The 24,067-nt window shown below is 44.9% G+C and overlaps 1 protein-coding gene across 6 annotated transcripts in view; it reads right to left on the reverse strand.

Annotated features, from left to right (window-relative positions):
* Positions 1–24,067, reverse strand: part of LOC126109831 (uncharacterized) — a 200,212-nt gene that overhangs the window by 52,452 nt on the left and 123,693 nt on the right. The gene's annotated exons all lie outside the window — the stretch shown is intronic.

Here is a 24,067-nt window from a genome sequence, read left to right on the forward strand (position 1 = left end):
GTCTGGACCAACAGTGCCTTGATGAACTTGTCAATAGTATGCCACGATGAATACAGGCATACATCAGTGCAAGAGGACGTGCTACTGGGTATTAGAGGTACCGGTGTGTACAACAATCTGGACCAACGCTTCTGAAGGTCTCGGTGTATGGTGGTACAACATTGAATGTGTAGTTTTCATGTGTCTAGTAACCTCAGATGGAAGATGTAGTTATCTATAGTAGAGTAATGTGTGAAAAGTGCTGCACAAATATTCAGTCAGATCTTAATAAGACTTCAAAGTAGTGCTTCAATTGCCAAGTTGCTTTAAATATTCAGAAATGTGTAATTGTACACTTCACAAAATGGAAAAAATGTAGTACCCTTTGAGCAAAATATGAACGACTCAAAGTTAAATCTGTCAATTCATACAAATACCTTGCACGCAACAATAGTATGGATACAGAATGGAACATCACATACGCTCTGCGGTAGGAAAATCTGGTGGCAGACTGAACACTATGTAAGAGCTACCAGTCTACAGAATACTCATGTGACTCATCCTTGAACATTGCTCAAATGTGGGTGATTCATACTACAGGACTAATAAGTGATACCGAATGTACTAGGAAGTTGCGCAGGTCACACCAATATTCAAGAAAGGTAGTAGGAGTAATCCACTAAATTACAGACCCATATCATTAACGCCGATATACAGCAGATTTTAGAATGTATATTGTGTTGGAACATTATGAACAAAACGGTCCATTGACACACAGTCTGTAACGCCGGAAATGCATATCCTCCTATTTCCATCTATTGTACTATTTTTTTTCCTTGCTTTGTTACCTCAAGATATGACATTTCTGTCTCCTTGTATATTGTAATTGTTTTACTATTTGTATATTTATGCATTTATGTCGATGTATAATTGGTTTGTTTCGTAAATATTATTTGTATTTTTACGCTGGGTCTTGCCTAGGGAAAACTGCTATTGAACGATTACGTCGATAGGTCGTGTGAAGAATCAAAGTGTGTAGGATCTTTGGTAGTGTTAACTCTGCCGCGTGGAGCGCGGGCTGAGGGAAGGAGTCTGGCGGGAGTAGCGAGTGGAGCAGGTGTGTTGTGTGACGCTCCCGCGAGTTGCCGCGCTTTCGGGGTTTGGCAGCATGTAATTGCGCTCGACTTGCGATGATAGTTTCTGACATGGTGTCGCGGACGGGAAACATTAACTAGCGCACATCAAGAGCCCGTTTCATCTGGTGACCGTGTCGAGAAGAAGGCGCACCAACATCCAGCTTCTGCAACAGCGACGGCCGACAATGAGTGACTGTCGCCACCTCCTCGACCGACGGCTTCAAATCTTCAATCAACCGACAAGGAAGACTGGACGCACGTAAAGTTTTAGAACTGTATGGCAGACCTCAGCTTTTCAAACTGTTCCATTTTAGTAACTATAATTATAGCAACTTAGCATGAACGTTTGTTGCTCATTGTCCCAATTGCATTACCAAGCAGAGTCCCTTCCTTTTCCGAAATGAACCCGAGTGTCGTTGAAATTTAAACGCCAGCACTAAAGTAATATAGCTAATTCTATTTCACTGCTTTAATTTCAAATTTTAGTTAGCTGGCTACAATATTCAGATTACACAAGCACAAATTAAGAGTGCGAGTTTTGTTATCATATTTTAGCTTACCTGTGACTGCAGCTCAGCTTGGTACGTACTAAATTTTACTATTGTTAATTGTTCAGAATCATTTAATTCAAGTTCAAAGTTAAATCTCTTATTTCTAAATTGCGTAGATTCAAGTAGCTTTTGAAATGATTGTTGAGGTAGCCCAAGACTAACCGTATTTTACTGAATTTCGATGTGCTTCAGAAAGAAAGCTCACTATTAACTTCAGTCACTAAATTAACTTTCGATTTTCCGGTTTTATTAATTCTTTTGCTAAATTAAGTCAGGGTGTAGCGAAATTTATTACTTCTGACAAACTTTCAGTTTTCACACTACACGTGTCAACCTTCAGTTGCCACGCTTCTAGTGCTAATTATATGTGTAATAACCTTTCTTTTTCAGTTACTATAGTAATTGTCCTTAGGACTGGCGACCGTGATTTCCCCCAAATCTCAAATACCTAATTACCGCTAGTTAATTGTTAACGTAATGGCTGCACATTTACTTTCTTTATTAACTTTACCCCTTTTCAAAATTAATTTCCACCAGTTTCATTAGCACATTTCCTTTCATCTAGATGTAACCCTTTCCTCCCTCTTTACCGACAGGTTAACTTCGGTGACGATTGCTTTTCCAAAACTCCCATTAGGTACACGCAGTTTCATTTTTCACTGTCATTAAGGTCGGAAAGTGAGGGGGAGGTTACACGTGGCGACCTGGTGACAGGACAATCTTCAGATTTGAGGTTGTTCTGGACACGAATTTTGCATTGTGCAAATCTCGTAACAAAGTATTGGTTACGTACAGGCCGTTACGTCAGCGAGAATAAGTAGTGGGAGTAATCCTAATTATATTTGAGATTTGGCATTTATATTGAAAATTATTAAAATGAGTGAAGGCAACAATTGCCAAAATTTGGTAGACTTGGATACGGAACAATCGGTCGAACAGTGGGAAACGCGCACCGCGGTACCCATTGTTCAGGGGCAGGCGGCTAGCATGAAAGACGCGACCACCGAAACGCAACAAAGAGTAGAAATGGAATTCCAAACTTTAGAAAATGTTTCGGAATCGGAAGTGAAAATCAAACCTGAATCCCTTTATGACGAATACGGGGGGACAATTAAAGAGGAAGCCGCTACGGAAGTGGAACCGGTAGTTTCCGGGAATTTAACTGATTTATTGAATGTTTTGATTAACGAAATCAAGAGTCAATCGGCCAAGCTAGACAATCAGAACAAAGCTATTAACGTTGTTAACAACAATGTTGGAGTTGTTAATACAAAAGTTGATAAAATCAAAGAAGATATTGTTGTAATTAATACCGAAATCGGTAATCTTAAACAGGAAATGATAGGCGTTCAGGCGGAAATTGCGAGCATAAATACTCGTTTTGATTCCGAAATTAGCAGAATCGAGAAAAGTGTAGGAGAAGCAGTTGCTCCGATCATCGAGAATAAGGTGACGGAACAAATTCAATTAGTGAAAAAAGAGGATCAACAGAAGGTGGAAACTTTAAAGGCTTTAGTGTCCGAAGTAGACACTAAAGTGAGGGAGCAGGCTAATACCTGCGAAGAGAAAAAGAGGGAAGTGGAAACGCTTGCGACAACCACTTGCCAAGTAATTACGAGAGTGTCGGAATTAGAAAAGAAACTTGACGAAAAACAGAGCTATGTGCCAATCTGTGCACATAGTTCGGAATTGTTGACGAAAGAGGAGCGGTTCGACCCCTTGAAAAAAGGCGGTATACACGCGACGGATTTCATTAAAAATTGTGAAAGAGTTTTACCCAGATCATGGACTAATGAGAGAAAAATTAATGCGGTTATTGATGTGCTGGCTGGTGATGCCAAGCGTTGGGGCTTAAACCTCAACATTACGAACCTGACTTTTGACGAGTTTAAAAATTTGTTTCTGGCTGAATACTGGTCAGAGCAAAAACAGCAAAGTGTTTGGCGCGAATTTGTCGTATCGAGGCCTTTCGATGCGAATTCGCGCGGCTCGATGAAGGAGTTTTGTGAGGGCTGGATCCGCAAGTTGGAATATTTGCGTGATCGCCGCACGGAATCCGAAATAGTCTGGGAACTCTACATGAAGCTTCCAGATGATACAAAACGCTACGTAGGAAGCAATTATAGGACAGTGAATGATTTCCTGGAAAGAGTTGAGGACGAGGACAATTGGCGCAATAATCGCGACAGTGGTAGAGGCCGTGGTAACAACAACGAGTACCACAGCAACCACAACAATGATGACCATGGGAATAATGCATAACGCAGCAATAACAATAATGGTTCGGACCGTAATAACAATCGGTACAATGCAAATAATAACAGGAATGACAGAAACCAGTATCATACTAACGTGATACGGGCTTCACAGAATAGTAATAACGCCAGAGGGTGTGATCAGCCGCCTCAGCAGCATCCGGGGAGCGTATCTGCTGGGACGAGACAGGGAAACCATTAGCCGCGCCGGTGAGGGGCCGAGCGGGCGTGGAGAAATTTTGGCGGCCCAATAACAAGAGAAAACCCAGGTGTCGCCGTTATGAAAATTCCGTATGGAATAATCAACGGCGGGAGAGTGTGCCAGTGTTAAGAGAAAAGAGTGCGCCCACAAGTAGTAGATCAGCTGTATACACGGCAGTAGAAAATACATTCGCTGTCAGTGAGAACAATTTAAGTAGTGTTCCGGAAATCGATCATAAAGTGGCAGCTGTAATACCCACAGCGGAACTGGAGATTGAGTTTAAGAATGATTCGCAATTGTTGAGAGAAGGTCAGATGTCGGATAAAACGTCCGTCATCGAGCGAGGGGATGCAGAGAGGGATGAGGTCTGGTTAAGGCAGTTCGGTCGCTTATACGACGAACTAAGAGATTATAGGGGTCTGTATGGGAGAAGTGTTTATGGGGAGTGGGTGCAGGATTTTCCGCGTCTCGTCCCTCAGGAAGATAGTGTTTGTGAAATGATAGAAAGTTCTGGCCCTAATCGGCAGACTTTACTAGAAATAGTTGATGTTAAGGGGGAGCACGAGCAAGATTCGTCGTGTTTCGTCCCGCAAGAGTTAGATGTTGAAGTAGTAATGGAAAGTTCTGGCCCTAACCGGCAGACCTTACCGAAAGTTTCAGTGGTAGAAGTAACCGACCCATCCGACGCAAACCTCCAGTTTAAACATTGCGAGAGTATTAAGGAAAAAGATTGCGAAAATTTTAGTGATAGCCGGACACGATTGGTAGAAAAGCACATAGATTACAACGTGTATGAGGTTAGAGCTGACATTATATGGTCAGACGATAGCAGTGTGGGTTGCGCAGATCTAGCGGAAATAATTGCAGAAACTACTAGACACATTCCTCCAGGTAGATTGGCGGATGAGATTAATCTGACCAAAGTGGAATCAACGAAGGTGACGATTAATGAATTGATGCAAAGCAACACTCACTAGTTGACGAGTTACAGGAAAAGGTTTCGGTATTGGAGGCGAAGCTACAGGCTAAGCCTCAGGACAAACGTGTTGAAATTAAAACTGTATGTGAACAGAGGCTGAAAAAGCCGCCAGATAAGCCGGATTTAGGGTCAAAGCCGGATGGTTTTTTCTGGAATGACCTGGATATAGACGAGGATTTACTGTGGGAAAATAAAGAAACAGCCGAGGACAAGTGTAGACAGATAGTAGTGTCTGTTAATATGCATGACCTACAACTAAACGTGTTGATTGACACCGGTGCAGAATTGAGTGCTATATCTGGGAAAATATTTGAGTTACTGAAAGACAGACCTGGCATCGTAGTTATGCCAGTAGCAGGAGTGAAAATTATCGGTGCTACTGGGAAGGCCAGTAAACCGGTCACAAAACAGATTTTTGTCAACTTCGAGATATGTGGGGCACGATTTGAACAAGAGTTTGTCATCGTGCCAGACTTGACTACGGAAGTAATTATTGGGTTAGATTGGCTATTAAAGTACCGTGCAGTGATTAATTGCGAAAGTAAAACTTTGACATGTACGTCACAAAATAAAACGATAGTAGTTAGTTTTGACGAGGCAGGAGACGGTGTGCATAGGCAATACCAGCCTATACACATTGTTAACTGGCTGGATGACATTGACGTAGGTATGAATTTGGACTGCCGTAACGTGAGGAATCTCGGAATTGACAATAGTGTAGAAAGTGAATTGGAAAGTATTGTAGACGGTGTGTCAAACGTAACACACGAACAAAGACGAGGCCGACTTTCCCGTACCTATTGCCATCACAATCATAGGGCATGGGGCAAATATGAAGCAGAATTTGAGAGAATTATGAACACCTTGAGACATGAATCGACGGGATTTTCTCCAGAGGAAATCCTGTTGGATGACAGAAGTAAAAGTTTAGTGGAAGAGATAATCAAATTCCCTCCACGGATTGACATTAGTATTGGTGTGAAAAAAGATCGTTTGCGAGAAGTAATGAAGCTAAAAGCCGATGCTCGCATACGTAGTCATAACGCTAAAGCGCGTTTTGCTAAGTTTGCAATCGGGGACTTAGTACTTGTAAAAGCTCATGAGAAATCGAGCGAGATAGACCATGAAATCTCTAAATTTAAGTTTGTTTATAATGGACCATATAAAGTCATTGGTATACCTCACACAAATGCTTATTGCTTAGAGTATCCAAGCTCTGGAAAACGATTAGGTATACGGAAAATTGTAGACTTGAAATTGTACCAACCTAGGATCGATTAATACCACACAATGGGTAATTTGTACAGTATGTAAATATAGTGTGTAAGATTTAAGGATGTGCCATGTTACGATGCTTTTGCCTGACCTAGAGGTCATTAAAGAAGTTGTAATTAATAAGTAATTAATTTTGACTAAATGATTTAAGAGTAACTGATTAGTAATCAACTGAAAAATCCAAGCTGCTAGTTTAAGTTTTCAGCTGAGTCACAGTAGATTAAGCAATGTAAATATGATTTTGTAACTTTCTGTAATATTTCATGAATGTGTGTTTTTATTAGTCATTGCCGATGTACTTAGACGCTATTTTAAGTTTCAGGCTAGTACATGCGTGTGATGATGGACAGTGTTGAGTTATCCACTGTGATAGTATTAAGGGACTCCTTGAGATTACTCGGGAGTGAGTTTTTCCGAAAGAATTCAGTCAAACGGACGTTCTGGAAACGCCGTTACAAGGGGGAGTGAGATCAAGCGTGCCGCACCGGCGGGCGCAACAATAATGGAAAGACCGAGCCGCTGTCGGCTCTTGTTCCGCTGTCGGCATTCTTTGTACCCGCGAGTACGGAATGTGGAGTTGCTTTTCTTCCCGGACAGCTGATGTGAAAGGATTCTGCTGTCAATATTTATGTTTTATTTTATCTGCTGTATATTATTTTCTTGTTTAGCGTTAATTGGACATGACGAGAATATTAATTATGAAAAGGTTACATAAAATTGTGTATTCTATGTAATTAATTATTAGTTTGCGTATTTTGATATACCTGTTTTTTTATGACCATGTACTCTGATCAATTTTGCAAATAGTATTCCATTTCTTATAGTGTTACGAATTTTAATGATTTTGGAATAGCTAAACCATTTTCTATGTTTTCTATGAATTTTGATATGTTGTCAACCTGTTTTATTTTGTGCAAGATGACAGAGTGGAATAAGATTAGGAGTGTCTCCACTCAATTATTATTGTCTAAAAAATTGGGTTATGATTAATTAGACGAATGCTAAATTTTATTCATGTTTTGAGAATATGCATTTCCGCTGTTTCTTTTTTGGGACATTTTCTGAGTCTGTTTACGTTACACGAACATCCTCAGACAATGTGGGGCACGTGTAACGCCGGAAATGCATATCCTCCTATTTCCATCTATTGTACTATTTTTTTTCCTTGCTTTGTTACCTCAAGATATGACATTTCTGTCTCCTTGTATATTGTAATTGTTTTACTATTTGTATATTTATGCATTTATGTCGATGTATAATTGGTTTGTTTCATAAATATTATTTGTATTTTTACGCTGGGTCTTGCCTAGGGAAAACTGCTATCGAACGATTACGTCGATAGGTCGTGTGAAGAATCAAAGTGTGTAGGATCTTTGGTAGTGTTAACTCTGCCGCGTGGAGCGCGGGCTGAGGGAAGGAGTCTGGCGGGAGTAGCGAGTGGAGCAGGTGTGTTGTGTGACGCTCCCGCGAGTTGCCGCGCTTTCGGGGTTTGGCAGCATGTAATTGCGCTCGACTTGCGATGATAGTTTCTGACATGGTGTCGCGGACGGGAAACATTAACTAGCGCACATCAAGAGCCCGTTTCGTCTGGTGACCGTGTCGAGAAGAAGGCGCGCCAACATCCAGCTTCTGCAACAGCGACGGCCGACAATGAGTGACTGTCGCCACCTCCTCGACCGACGGCTTCAAATCTTCAATCAACCGACAAGGAAGACTGGACGCACGTAAAGTTTTAGAACTGTATGGCAGACCTCAGCTTTTCAAACTGTTCCATTTTAGTAACTATAATTATAGCAACTTAGCATGAACGTTTGTTGCTCATTGTCCCAATTGCATTACCAAGCAGAGTCCCTTCCTTTTCCGAAATGAACCCGAGTGTCGTTGAAATTTAAACGCCAGCACTAAAGTAATATAGCTAATTCTATTTCACTGCTTTAATTTCAAAGTTCAGTTAGCTGGCTACAATATTCAGATTACACAAGCACAAATTAAGAGTGCGAGTTTTGTTATCGTATTTTAGCTTACCTGTGACTGCAGCTCAGCTTGGTACGTACTAAATTTTACTATTGTTAATTGTTCAGAATCATTTAATTCAAGTTCAAAGTTAAATCTCTTATTTCTAAATTGCGTAGATTCAAGTAGCTTTTGAAATGATTGTTGAGGTAGCCCAAGACTAACCCTCTTTACCGACAGGTTAACTTCGGTGACGATTGCTTTTCCAAAACTCCCATTAGGTACACGCGGTTTCATTTTTCACTGTCATTAAGGTCGGAAAGTGAGGGGGAGGTTACAAGTCAACATAGATTTAGAAAACATCGTTCTTGTGAAACACAACTAGTTCTTTAATCGCATGAAGTGTTGAGTGCTATTGACAAGGGATCTCAGATTGATTCCGTATTTCTGGATTTCCGGAAGGCTTTGACACTGCACCACACAAGCAGCTTGTAGTGAAATAAATTACATGCTTATGGAATATTGTCTCAGTTACGTGACTGGATTTATTATTTCAGAGAGGCCACAGTTCATAGTAATTGACGGAAAGTGATCGAGTAAAAGAGAAGTGATTTCTGGCATTCCCCACGGCCTTTTGCTGTTCCTTATCTATATAAATGATTTGGGAGACAATTTGAGCAGCCGTCTTAGGTTGTTTGCACATAACGCTGTCATTTATAGAATAATAAAGTCATCAGAAGATCAAAACAAATTGCAAAACGATTTAGAAAAGGTATCTCAATGGTGTGAAAATTTGCAGTTGACCCTAAATAAAGAAAAGTGTGATGTCATTCATACGAGTGCTAAAAGAAATCCGTTAAACTTCGGTTATACAATATATCAGTCATATCTAAAGGCTGTAAATTCAACTAAATACCTAGGAATTACAATTAGAACAACTTAAATTGGAAGGAACACATAGAGAATGATGTCGGGAACGCTAACCAAAGTCTGTGTTTTATTGGCAGGACTCTTAGAAAATGTAACAGATCTACTAAGGAGACTGCTTACACTACACTTGTCCGTCCTCTTTTAGAATACTGCTGTGCGGCGTGGGATCCTTATCAGATAGGACTGACGGAGTACATCGAAAAAGTTCAAAGAAGGGCAGCACGTTTTGTATTATCGCGAAATATGGGAGAGACTGTCACAGAAATGATACAGGGTTTGGGCTGGACATCATTAAAAGGAAGGCTTTTTCGTTGCAACGGAAACTTGTCACGAAATTCCAATCACCAACTTTCTCCTCCGAATGCGAAAATATTTTATTGACACCAACCTACAAAGGAAGAAATGATCGCCACGATAAAATAATGGAAATCAGAGCTCGTACGGAAAGATATAGGTGTTCTTTCCGCGCGCTATATGAGATTGGAATAATAGAGAATTGAAACAGGTAGCAACCCTAGTAACTGGTACAAAGGGAAGGTGCTCTGCCAAGCACTCTGCAGTGGTTTCCACTGTACTGCAGAAGTATCGTATTAAAGACTTTCTTAATTCATAACAATGTGAGGCCCAAGATAATTACTTTATGAAGACAACTGTATCTTATATGATGTAACAAAATTATTCCCTGTAAATAGCCTCTATTTACTTATACAGGATGAGTCAGGAGGAAAGGTACACACTTTGAGAGGTGATAGCATTTCTGATTGCGAACAAAAAATGGCACACAAACATGTGTCCTGTCGTTAACAGTTTCTGAGGAAAGTAATGAAAACAATGGGAAACAGAACAAATGCAGGTGATTTATTGTGCAGCTCTCGTAGACAGTGGCCGTGTTGCCGATCTGAGCTCATTCACACGGTCCTTTACTTGAACGGACCTGTAAAATACGGGCTAGAAGTTCCTCCTCTGTGCCTACTCTGCACTCGAAGTCTTAGTCTCGAGCCAACCCCACAGATATTAATCGAACAGAATAAGATCGAGTAACCTCGGTCGTCAAGAAATGACTCCAACAGTGACCGATTCGATGTCGAGGACACATTTCGGTAAGGTACTGTGTTGCTGGCCGTACAGAACGCGCAGGAGCTCCGTCGTGCTGACAGTACGTACCACATTGTGATGCCAAAGGAATATCATCCAAGAATTCTGGTGACACATTATGAAAGAAATCGAGATGGTTATGTAAAACAACTGAACCAATACTGTACCACACTGTAGTGTGCAGGTTTTCATCTGCTCACACGTGAGAGTTGCAAACGTTATTGATGCCTTTGCAGACAAATGTCGACTCGTCCGTGAACAGGATATGTGGAATACAGAGTTCACCGGCAACGATCAACTGACAGAATTCCTTTTATTCGGCACCGTCTCCCGCACACAGACGTCGCGCACTCGGTCGACGGTGCGGACGCAGACTCCGCTCCACGACTGTGGAATACCGAGCTGTGTACGTAGCCTTCTAGTGCCGGTAACTAGGCTGCATTCTACCGTTTCGAGAAAGTTGTCCATTTCACTAGGATCTCGTCAGAGAGGACGTTTGGATACTATACACAATGGGAAGCGTATAACGCTCACGCGATCTGACAAATACCTCACTAAATACCCTGCTACCTGGAACTCTGCAATTAGGAAACTGTCATTCCTACTCGCGAACAGTGGATCTGGAATTCCCATTGCATAACCCGTAGACAAAGATTGTGTCACTATACTCTCCACGTGTGAAGACGTGTGGCATTTTCACTAGACTGACCGACACTGTTTCAACTGTACACGTAACAACACCGTCGTACACTGGTGCAAAACAGTAGTACTGAGACGTGAGGTAAACAACGTGTACACTTGCGGGACTCGACGCCCCACCGCAAACGAGTGAAGTGTGTACCGAAATGGTCGACAAAGACATGCCAACGGCCACACTACAGTGATAACACCGGTTCCCGTCACATCGCCGAAGTTGAGCGCTGTCGCAGTGGGCTGTGAAATATGCTCACTTTTCCGTGAAATGTTTATAAGATGATATTTGACTTTTCTGTGTCGGCTTCAGTCATCTAGTGAGAGTACGGTTCCACAATGCTGTTTCGTCGGCTGCAGAAATGACCCGGTTCGATGCGTTTGCCACATTTTTGGTGCTTCAAATACCATTTATTCGAATGTGGTTCCTTCTCGATGTTTATATAAAAAAGTAGTAACATAATTCATTTTTCTTGTTCACTTGCAAATTATTATAAAGGCGACCTGCACATTGTTCCACCGTCACACGCACCGAGAGTTCACCACCGACTGACTACGGTCAAAGACGACTCCGGCGTCAAAGCGTTTCACACGACATACAAGCTTCCACTTGACAGCCTCTTTGATATTCTTCGTCACATCTACTAATGTTAATCAATATGCTGTCACTCTCAGCCATATAAGCAAATTAGCGTAAAATAAGGCAAATTACAATTCACAAAAAATATTCTGACAAAAATATAAGAAAACATTTACAACCTTCCTCATTAGATTTGGTATCGACAAATCCGGCAGAAAATATCACATCTCCCAGATCCATTACAGCTGGCACTCGGGCGGGTCACCATCCGGGTCTGCGGGTCTGCCGACGCTGTCGGCGAGCAGGCTGCACTCGGCCCTCGTGAAGCCGATCGAGGGGCTGCTCCGCCGATAAGTGGCGGCAGTGGTGTACCGACCGCGTGCCCCTCCGTTGCCGCATACGGTGACACCTCGGGCCCGAGGACGACACGGCGCCCGCGCAGCACTGTCGGGCCTCCGAGGCCTGTTTGGATAGTGTTTGTCTTTTATGTAGCCTAACGTAAGTACGGTTCTATTCGTACATCAGTGCTGGCGAAGAATGTCGTGCGACCGGTGCCCGTGATATTCGAACGACCGTATGTTGAGTACGCTTAAGAAAAGGGCGCACGTATGTCTGAAGTTTTTTTGTTCGGAATCACCAATATTATCATTACTTAAAGATGCACCTTCCCTTCCAACTTGCCCCGTATAGTTTTTGTATTCTGAAATTTGCATTCCAGACATATAGCTGTCACATTCTGTGTTACATTATCATCAGCTGCTATTGTGTTAAAATAAGTGATTCTAATTTACGTCTCAGCTATCTAAAACTTTAAACTGTATATCACACTTATATACATTGCACAAGATTTGATGGGCATAAAACCATATGTTTTGAAAGAGGCTGTTTCCACAGAAGTTAAAACCTATAGTATGCATGTGTTTAGATGAAAGCTATGGCAGAATAAAGATCAGCAGAGTACTGTCAGAGCATTTTGGAGTCAGGATTGGTCTTAGCCAAGGAGACACATTACTTCTGATACTTTTTAATTTAAGTTCAAAAAAGACAGACAGGAAACACAAAACATTAACCTCAACTGAAATAAGACTGTAATAACCCAATAAAACTGCTTGGATATACAAATGATGCCATTCTAATATGTGACAGCAAAAGAAGTTGCAGCTCAAAACCAAGTTCTTACAGAAATATCATGAGGAAAGCTGGGTTACAAAGTAACTAGGAGAGAATAGACTACACGGTCACGAGCAAGGCACCCAACAATCGAGGTCAGATAACAGTCGATTGATTCAGTTTTAAAAGACTATACGTACTTAAGTCTTTGGAAAGCATCTTTAACAAATAGAACAGAGTGGAAAGAGAAATTAAGACAAGGATCACAGTGGCAAATTGAGTATATTTTGACTTCCAGGACATGTTGCACAGTAAAGCTGTCTCGGGAAGTTTTAAAATCGGACTGTATCACAGTGTAATTCTTGCGGTAGCTCTATATGGGTCAGAAACATCTGAATTAAGTAAAGCAGATGAACAAAATCTGTTATTCTCTGAGAGAAAGGTATTAACTCTTTCCAATCCAATTTTTCTACCAGCTGCATTCTCCCCAACTCTTATTTATTTTATGCAGATTATTAAGCTACTGTTTTAAAAAAATAAAATGGAATAGAAGTTCACTTGAAAACTTTAGTTCTTTTACGAGAGCATAAAAAAAAAACCATGTAATTATTTTTTTAAAGCTACGTGCTTTCAAATTATTTACAAAACAACCTTATCCCCTTCAAAATACTCTTCATTATAACTGATACATTTGCCCCACTAGTGCTTCCACTGTTTGAATCGTTTTTTTGCAGACAGGTTTAGAAATGGCTGACAGCTCCTCTATCATTCTTATCTCGACTTCATCAATTCAGTCAAATCGGTGTCCTTTCGTGTCCTTTTTCATGTCTGGGAATACGAAAAAGTTACACAGAGCCAGGTCAGACGTGTGGGGCAGCAGAAACGTGCCATTTGTAGCCGAGAACTGTCTAACGGAGATGACTGTGGGTGCAGGTGCACTGTTGTGCGGTGGAAAAACCGGTCTCCTGCCTACCACAAACTCTCTGAGCCGAGCTCTGAGATATCCTATTAATCTCAGACAACTGACCAATTGTCTGTCAATGGCTTGTGAGCACAAGCTCTCGATTTTTTTTCAATATTTTTGTCAATTCGGACAGCTGCTGGACGTCCAAAATGAAGTTTGTAATCAGTGAACATGTTGCCATTTTTAAATCCAGCAAACCACCCGTACACTTGTGTTTTTCCCATAGTGACTTCCTGCTAAGCTGTTTTCAACATTAAAATAGTTTCAGCAGCATTTATACCAAGTAGAAAACAAAATTTCCTGCTGCATATTGTTCAGATAAACTTTCCAAAAGAAACAGTGCTAGCTGAATCAGCTGCACAAGCTAGCAATTACTGTGCCAAATGAACCACTATTCAAGTTGCAAAAGGCAAATCCCGACAAATTAGACTTGTGTAGTCATCTTTCGAAATACGGAATGTGAGAAAAAATGGAACTATTTTCTGAGTCCGACAGGACGGTAAACAATTCGTAAGCCTCTTTGGATTGTGGCACTTGAATTGAATTCTTCCTCTGAATCCTACTGTATTCTCATCTACAACCACATTTCTTTTAGGTACATAAATTTATTTGCATTTACTGTTAACATACTAGTTGAGGAAAATATTTGGCCCCCAGAAGAATCCCTACCTATACTGGACTGCCGGACAGTAAAAAAAAACTAGGAACTGGCAGAGCTATGCCCATAAGCTGATATTAGCCAAAGGACGAAGAAAAGAAGACATACATCTAATTAGGACAGAAGAGGAAAGACTACCGCAAGAAGTGCTCTCACGATCTGTGAAGGGCAGAGAGGGCTGAGGAAGGCCACAGAAATCCCGGAAGCAGGATAGCGACAATGATACGGAGGCGATGGGCCTGAAAAAAGGAGAATGGGGCACAAAAAGCAGGCACAGAATTGTTTGGTAAAGGAAGACAGAGAACACATACTTTGTCCGAGACTAATTCAAGAATCGAGACGATGAGGACAGACCATTATTTCTGTCATTAAAGAGTCATGAAACGACTTCATAAATTGAGTACGGTTATAGCAGAAAAAAATTTGCTTCTACACATGTACTTAACAAGTAAAAAATACGGGTATTTAGTGAGATGACAATCCTAAACAAGCAGGTAATATTACCACGAAATAATGTATACATTAAATGACTACTTGTCGTGTTGCAGTTTTTACTGCACATTATTCGTTAGCACACTTTAGCTACGACTACGTTCGAAGTGCCTCCCTCTCGAGGTCCCGTAGCCTAGTCACGAGCACGGGAACAGCAGCCCAGGTCGCGATAACGAGCGAGCCCGACGGGTGGGCTGACAATCTCTAACTGTGAGACTGATGTCAGCACACTCGACTGCTGAAAGAGCTGTCTACAAGATGTTCCATTCATAACACACTTCTGTGCCACAAACACATTATTCCTTAATAAGGGGTTGCCCCACAACACGATGCCAGAAGGGTTTACTGTGTGAAAATAAAAAGAAAGTTTTTTCTCCTCCCCCACCCCCCAAAGTTATTACCTATAATGCAAAAGCTGCAGAGCTTAAACATTTCAGATCTTCCAATTCCAGTTCTCATCAATACAAACACTTATGAAAATAGAATATTCTATCCCTCGGGACTTATTTTTAACAGTACGCTTACGTGTCGTGCAGAATTAAATGTACGTGTCGTGCAGAATTAAATGTATGTCGTTTTCCCCAGGAGGTTTTTTTTTTTTTTTTTTTTTTTTTTTTGTGGCGCACAACTTCAATGGTCATTAGCGCCCTGACTACTCTAAGAATGCACCGCGAGGCACAAGTTGACAACAACAACTAAAAGGGAAAACACGATAAAAGACAGACGGACAGGCATAGGATTAAAAAACAACATCAAATGTCCTTAGCGAGGTTTGTCAAATTGATAAAACAAAGAACACGAGCAGCTGCTCGTGGGTCATCCGCTAAAATGGCATCGAAAGTATTAGGCAGGTTAAGATCGAGGCGCAGTGTGTTAAGATCTGGACAGGACATTAAAATGTGTCTAACCGTCAGCAAGTGCCCACATGGGCAGAACGGCGCCGGCGCAGCCGTCAGCAGATGGCGATGGCTGAACCGGCAGTGTCCAATTCTTAACCGGGCTAAAACGACCTCCTCCCGCCGAGAAGGGCGTGAGGACGACGTCCAAGCCACGGGAAGAGGTTTTAAGGCCCGAAGCTTGTTGTCGGTAAGTGCAGCCCAATCGGCATGCCACAGCGACACAATGCGCCGACAAATGACCCTGCTAAAATCGGACGAAGGGACACAACAAGAAGCTGTCCGAGGCTGGAGGACCGCAGCCTTGGCCGCGGCATCTGCAGCTTCGTTCCCAGGGATACCGACATGGCCAGGAACCCACATAAAGCTAACCAGAGAACCGACGTCCACCAGCTGCTGAAGAGAGCGTTGGATCTGGTGTACGAAAGGGTGAACAGGGTACGGATCACTGAGGCTCTGGATGGCGCTCAGGGAATCTGAGCAGATGACATAAGCAGAATGTCGGTGGCGGCAGATGTAAAGAACAGCCTGGTAGAGGGCAAAGAGCTCAGCTGTGAAGACCGAACAATGGCCATGGAGCCGGTATTTGAAACTTTGTGCCCCGACAATAAAGGAACACCCGACCCCGTCATTGGTGTTAGAGCCATCTGTATAAATGAAAGTCATGTTGATGAACTTCGAACGAAGTTCCAAAAAACGGGAGTGGTAGACCGAACCGGGGGTGACCTCTTTTGGGAGCGAGCTGAGGTCAAGGTGAACGCGGACCTGAGCCTGGAGCCAAGGTGGCGTGCGGCTCTTGCCCACTCGAAAGGTTGCAGGGAGTGAAAAATTAAGGTGTTGAAGGAGGCGACGAAAGCGAACTCCAGGGGGTAGCAGGGCAGAGACATACAACCCGTATTGACGGTCAAGAGAGTCGTCAAAAAAGGAACGATAAGACGGATGGTCGGGCATTGACAGTAGCCGACAGGCATACCGACAAAGCAGTATATCGCGCCGGTAGGTGAGTGGCAATTCACCAGCGTCAGCATGAAGACTCTCTACGGGACTGGTATAAAATGCTCCGATCGCAAGTCGTAAACCCCGATGTTGTATGGAGTTGAGGCGGCGTAAGATGAATGGCCGTGCAGAGGAGTATACGAAGCTCCCATAATCCAGCTTGGAGCGGACGATCGACCGATATAGACGAAGTAGGACGGTTCGATCCGCTCCCCACGACATACCACTGAGAACACGGAGGACATTTAAAGAACGGGTACAACGGGCGGCCAAATATGACACATGTGGAGACCAGCTAAGTTTCCTGTCAAAGGTAAGGCCTAAAAATTTGGTTGTCTCCACGATTGGGAGAGCAACGGGACCGAGTCGTAAGGACGGTGGGAGAAACTCTGTAGCGCCAGAAGTTAATACAGACCGTCTTCTCGGCAGAAAAACGGAATCCATTGGCGACACTCCAGGAGTAAAGACGGTCAAGAGAACGCTGAAGACAGCGCTCCAGGACACGTGTACACTGCGCGCTGCAATAGATGGTAAAATCGTCCACAAAAAGGGAGCCTGATACATCAGCTGGGAGGCAGTCCATTATTGGATTGATCGCGATGGCGAAGAGAGCGATGCTCAAAACTGAGCCCTGTGGCACCCCATTCTCCTGGCGAAAGGTGTCGGACAGGACAGAACCCACACGTACCCTGAACTGTCGATCCATTAAAAAGGAACGAATAAAAAGAGGGAGGCGACCGCGAAGGCCCCATGTATGCATGGTGCGGAGAATGCCCGCCCTCCAACAGGTGTCGTAAGCCTTCTCCAAATCAAAGAACACAGCCGCGGTCGGGTGCTTCCGCAAGAAGTTATTCATAATGAAGGTCGACAAGGTAACCAGATGGTCAACAGCAGAGCGGCGCCTACGAAATCCACATTGTACATTGGTAAGTAGGCGTCGAGACTCGAGCAGCCAAACCAATCGAGAGTTAACCATTCGCTCCATCACTTTACAGACACAGCTGGTAAGCGAGATAGGTCGATAACTGGAAGGCAAGTGCTTGTCCTTCCCCGGCTTAGGAATCGGGACAACAATAGACTCGCGCCAGCATGCGGGAACATGTCCCTCAATCCAGATGCGATTGTATGTACGAAGAAGAAAACCTTTACCCGCAGGAGAAAGGTTCTTCAGCATCTGAATATGAATAGAATCAGGCCCTGGAGCGGAGGACCGTGATCGGCCAAGTGCGGTTTCGAGTTCCCGCATGGTGAATGGGGCATTATAACTTTCACAATTCGAGGAGCGGAAGTCAGGTGGCCTAGCCTCCTCTGCCTGTTTGCGGGGGAGGAAGGCAGGGTGGTAATGAGCGGAGCTCGAAACCTCTGCGAAAAAGCGGCCGAAGGAATTGGAGACAGCCTCAGGGGCCACAAGGACTTCATTTGCGATCTTCAAGCCAGAAACTGGGGAGTGGACCTTAGTGCCAGATAGCCGGCGCAGGCTACCCCAGACAACAGAAGAAGGAGTAAAACTGTTGAAGGTGCTTGTGAAAGCAGCCCAGCTGGCTTTCTTGCTTTCTTTAATAATATGACGACACTGAGCACGTAATCGTTTATAATTAATACAATTCGCCACTGTAGGGTGGCGTTTAAAGGTGCGTAAAGCACGTCGACGAGCACGTAAAGCGTCTCTACATGCTGCGGTCCACCAGGGGACCGGTACGCGACGTGGAGAAGAAGTAGGGTGAGGGATGGAATATTCAGCAGCAGCGAGAATGACTTCCGTGAGGTGTGCGACCTGACGATCGCAGCTTGTGAAGGTTTGATCCTGAAAGGTCGCCCTGGAAGAGAAGAGCCCCCAGTCTGCCTTGGAGATGGTCCAACTAGAGGAGCACGGAGAGGGAGTATGCTGCAGGAGATGGATAACACACGGGAAGTGGTCGCTCGAATATGTATCAGCAAGTGCATACCACTCAAACCGGCGTGCAAGTTGGGGAGTACATATAGAGAGGTCTAAATGGGAATAGGTGTGAGATGTGTCCGAAAGAAAAGTAGGGGCGCCAGTATTGAGGCAGACAAGATTGAGCTGGTTGAAAAGGTCTGCTAACAAGGAGCCCCTCGGGCAGGATGCTGGAGAGCCCCAAAGGGGATGGTGGGCATTGAAGTCTCCAGTTAACAAAAATGGTGCAGGTAGCTGAGCAATAAGTTGCATCATGTCTGCCCTGGTAACGGCAGATGACAATGGAGTGTAAACGGTACAAAAGGAAAACGTAAAAGTGGGGAGAGTAATGCGGATGGCAACTGGCTGCAGGCTGGTGTGCAACGTGATGGGATCGTAGTAAACATCATCCCGGACCAGCAACATAACCCCTCCATGAGCTGGGATACCTACCACAGGGGGTAGGTCAAAACGCACAGAGGTGTAGTGTGCCAAGGCAATTTGATCGCATGGGCGTAGCTTCGTTTCCTGGAGGGCTACGACGAGCGGACGATGCAAGCGGAGCAGCAACTTCAAGTCCTCTCGGTTGGAGCGAATGCTGCGAATATTCCAGTGAATAAGTGCCATCGTAAGAAAAGGAAAATGAGAGAAGGGGTCACCTCGAAGGCCGCTTAGGGCCTGGCTTCGAGCGAGCACTGCCGCCGCTATCAGTAGGCGGACAGTCATCGTCCATGGGGTCTATAGGGTCATCGGCCATCTCGGGAGGATGGCCGGGAGGGGGAGCTTCCTCCGCCGGTGAACGGCCAGATGTACGGCTACCAGCGGTGAAGCCAGGCGAAACGGATGACGGCCTGGGGCGGCAACCGCTGGGTGGCGCAGGAGAAGAAATGCGCCGTGGCGGAGCAGGAGAACTGTGATTCCTATGCGCCTTTTTGGAAGGACGTTTGGTGGAAGTAGCGGTCGAAGGCTAGGAGGTCGAGGGACGGAGGAAGTCTGCACGGGATGGTTCCTTCTTGAAGGCCCGTGCATCTGACTTCGGGGTCTTCGACTTAGCAGAAGCTGAGGAAGGGGCTGGTGTCTGTGGGGTGATGGGAGGAAGAGGAGACGTTGACCGCGCGATCTTAGCACTGGCCGAACGGACGACCGTGGTGCTGAAGGTCAGATCGCATGTCTGGGTTGCTACCTCCCGGGTAGTCCGAGGAGAGGCGAGGACAGTACTGTATTTCCCCGCTGGGAGCAGCGTGGGCTTTCTACTAGCCAATAGCTTGCGAGCAGCTGAGGTGGACACTTTCTCTTTGACCCGAATTTCTTGGATACAGCGTTCTTCCTTATAGACAGGACAGTCGCGGGAGGATGCGGCATGGTCACCCTGACAGTTCACACAACGAGGAGACGGAGGTGGACAGTCACCCTCATGGGCATCCCTGCCACAAGTGACACATTTAGCCGCATTGGAACAAGACTGTCGAGTGTGATTGAAACGCTGACACTGGTAGCAGCGCGTAGGTGTCGGGACATAGGGGCGAACAGAAATAACCTCGTAGCCCGCCTTGATGCGCGATGGCAGCTTAACACTATCGAAGGTCAAGAAAAGTGTCCGGGTCGGTACAAGGTCATTGTTGACCTTTTTCATGACCCGATGGACAGCCGTCACGCCCTGCTCAGCGAGGAAAGATTGAAGCTCCTCGTCAGGCAATCCGTCGAGGGAGCTAGTATAGACTACACCGCGAGACGAATTCAAAGTTTGGTGGGCCTCCACCCGGACAGGGAACGTGTACAGGAGGGTGGCCCGAAGCAGTTTTTGTGCCTGAAAGGCACTCTCAGTTTCTAGTAATAAGGTGCCGTTACGCAACCTGGTACAAGATTTGACAGATCCGGCTATGGCATCTACGCCTTTCTGAATAAAAAAAAGGGTTGACAGAGGAAAAATCCTTTCCGTCCTCAGATCGAGAAACGACGAGGAACTGTGGAGCAGGCGGTAGTACTTTTGTCACTGTTGGCTGGTCACGTTTCCGTTTTTGGGTCGAAGTCGAGAGAGATGGAGTAGAATCCATTGCGGAGGAATCCCCCACGATTGCCAGCGTCTCCGATGGCGCGCTCTTTCCTTGCGGGACCCTCTCAGAGGGCACTCCCGCCTTAGGTGAATGTTTACACCTCAGGTCACACCTCCCGAGAAACAGACGGAGGGACCAATCGGCACGGTCAGAAGGTATCAGCTCAGGCAATCACCCCTCCCCGGGCCTGGCCTTTACCAGGGGGTACGCGCGTGCCTTACATGTCTACCCAGGGCGGGGACTTACGCGTTACCCCGTCACCGGCTACGCGTGCGAACGCGTGGGTCGGCCTTCAGGCACGCACAGGGAGGAAGGAAGAAGAGGAAAAAGAAGAGAGGGAGAAAGAGGACAGACTGTCTCAAACGCCAAGGCGGAGACCAGAGAAGGCAAGGAGAAGAAGACAATGAGAAGGCAAGGAGAAGGCAAGGAGAAAAAGGCAATGAGAAGGCAAGGAGAAAAAGGCAATGAGAAGGCAAGGAGAAAAAGGCAATGAGAAGGCAAGGAGAAAAAGGCAATGAGAAGGCAAGGAGAAAAAGGCAATGAGAAGTCAAGGAGAAGTCAAGGGAAAGAGTAAGGAAGACAGTGAGGTGGAGAAGAGCAAAAAAAGGAACCAACAAAAGGAAGGAAGAAACGAGAAGTGAAAAACCAAAAAGACCACGATTATAGGTCGTGGAACCGTCCGTCTACGGTTCAATCCCGCGTCCGGCCATCCTGATTTAGGTTTTCCGTGATTTCCCTAAATCGCTCCAGGCAAATGCCGGGATGGTTCCTTTCAAAGGGCACGGCCGACTTCCCTCCCCGTCCTTCCCTGGGGGACCAGGAGGTTTGTGAATACTACCAAAAGTTTTGAGGGACCACTGAAGCTTACTCTGGAGGAAAACAAACTTACATTGTACAGATCTTAAAATTTCTTTGTTTACAATAGCATTCACTGAATTTCTTCAAAACACCTCATACACTACCAGAAAAAATTAGGACACCCACTGTGAGTTTTACAACTTATCCAAAATTTATTGTAGAAACAATACATAGGGAGTACAGGAAATGATACATTTACAGATCAGTATCTCGAGCAGTTTCGAGGTACCACTTGTGGACTCGTGCCGAAATACGAACGTCAGCACACAGTACAGCCTCCACAGGCAGCAATGCCAACATAAGACTCCGGCATGCAGTCGATCGTGGAGGTGACAAATACTGTCTCAGTATACATCATTCTGCACCTGCTCGATCTGTTCACACAGCTCCGTAAGGGTCACAAGCAGACAAATCACAAGAGTCACTCACCTCCAGCCGTGCCCGACTCGAGACGAGTCCGGCAAATGTACGGGCCTCGGAAGCTGTCGCACATTTTGCAGAGCACGCCAAGTTTTACAGGCCGAGTGTCGACAGACGTTATCCTCTCACGACAGCACGTCACCCTCTCGACGCGAGAGCAGAAGGAGAACTGATGAGGTGAGATTCCCCGCACGTAGAGCTCAAGCTGCCAAAAGTGAACGAGAGCTGTAATTTATAAGGCTAGGCGTGGGATCGGCGTGTCTAGCACAAACACAGCGTTCGGGACGGAGCTCACCAGTTTTATGCGGTACACCCAAATGACCGTCACTCACGTGCGAGCAGAATCTGCTTTCACCACCGAGTCCTCCAGGTGATCCTCCGAAAGCGTCAGTCGAACCGTGCAGGCCGACACTGAGGCACGAGTAGAGGACGGGCTACGGGTGTGCGCGACGGTAGATACGCCGCTAGTAATCGCATCGGGACAGTTTGTGGTCGCACTCGTGCGGTTACACCTGTTCTCATCAACAGTGTGGCAGCTGTACAATCTGCAACGGCTGCCTTTACACTACGACAGTCTCGGCAGGTTACGGTGCCGCACGTGACGTTCGGAAACTCGTCTACGAGTGTGGGAATGCTCACGTGTCCGCTGCCGACAGCACCGTAGCTCGGAGGACGCGGTACGTCTGACTCGTACGACAGTCCTCCGAAACGACAGTATCGCCACTCGAAAAGCGATAACTTTATCTCTCTCGAACTTGCCGAGTAGGCCGTAGGGTGCACGAGTGCACCCTCGTGGCGTGGTGCCGGCTCACTCGACAAATCTTTGCCGTTACACTCAGACTCGGGCTACAGGCATTCCCTTTTAAAACGTAGACGTAGATGGCACTCTGGTAGTTATGCAGTGTACCCAGTTAAGTCCGTGTGAAATTCCAAACGGTAGTGCGATCTGACGGTGAGTTGCAGCGTTACAATTCTCGCAGTTTCGAAGACGGTCGCGTACGAGGTCAAAGTGCCAGCATCACTGCAGCGGGTATACTGCCTGTGAATTTAACAGTACGTTTCTGACACTCGTCGGAAAATGGCCGTACGGTAGCGAGGCGAGATCTAGTTTTGTGTTCGCGGGTAAGAATTCGTCGAATTCGAGCCGAATACCGAGAGGCAGGTTTCCGATCGCTCTCGCACGACAACACCCCAGTGCGCGAAGTGAAGATCGTGCACGAGTTTTTGGCCAGCAAACAGATCGCAGTCCCGGATCACCCGACGTATTCGCCATACCTGGCCCCCGAGAGAATTGTACTGCAATACTGAACGCATTTCCAAAAAAGGGATAAAGTTATTGTTTTGAAACACTTTTAACCCTCGACACCTTTCTACAGAGCGCTCCAATTACAAATCGTATTGTCTCGTACATTCCGTTGTCGTTTTACAATTGTGAGCCAGAATCTACTCCTCCGTTACCGCTTCAGCTAACGCGGTGATAAGTTTTGTCGTCACAAGTCCGAGTGAGCAGCGATAATATAAAATTAAACAACGAGTGAGGTGAGAAAAAAAATTCGATCCGTGCAAGGAAATGACCCAGATTAAGAGCTAAAACCACAATTCTACAATTAGGCAGTTGCGTACGAGGTAATTAGTAGCCAAATAAGCAGTTCATTGGGATTTGATGCGACTGCGCAGTTTAATGCTTCGGGTGGGTCATTACCATAGGGTAACACCTGTACACAGCAACAGAATGATATGATGAAAGATTGTTTTATTGTTGCTTACTTAAACAGTGCTTTAGCTCACATAATGCAAGTATGTTTTAGTATTGTTTAATTAAACTAAATTAAACTCTGCATTTGCTCGTACACGTTAACTTTGGTAACAAAGTCCACTATTCTTTACACGTGAACAAATCACACACGTTACGAAAAATAGCACACCTGCTCGAAGGTTAGAAAGATTTCAGTTGTGTATCGATTCGGGGAGGAGGCTGTTTTGAATCGATACAGTGATTCTGTGAATGTAATTTGTGACTTAATTTTCATAGCCATAGTACTAACAGAACTGGAATAAACATCGTATGGCACTAGCATT

This window comes from Schistocerca cancellata, chromosome 12 (assembly GCF_023864275.1).
Source record: "Schistocerca cancellata isolate TAMUIC-IGC-003103 chromosome 12, iqSchCanc2.1, whole genome shotgun sequence".
Classification (NCBI taxonomy): Eukaryota; Metazoa; Arthropoda; class Insecta; order Orthoptera; family Acrididae; genus Schistocerca; species Schistocerca cancellata.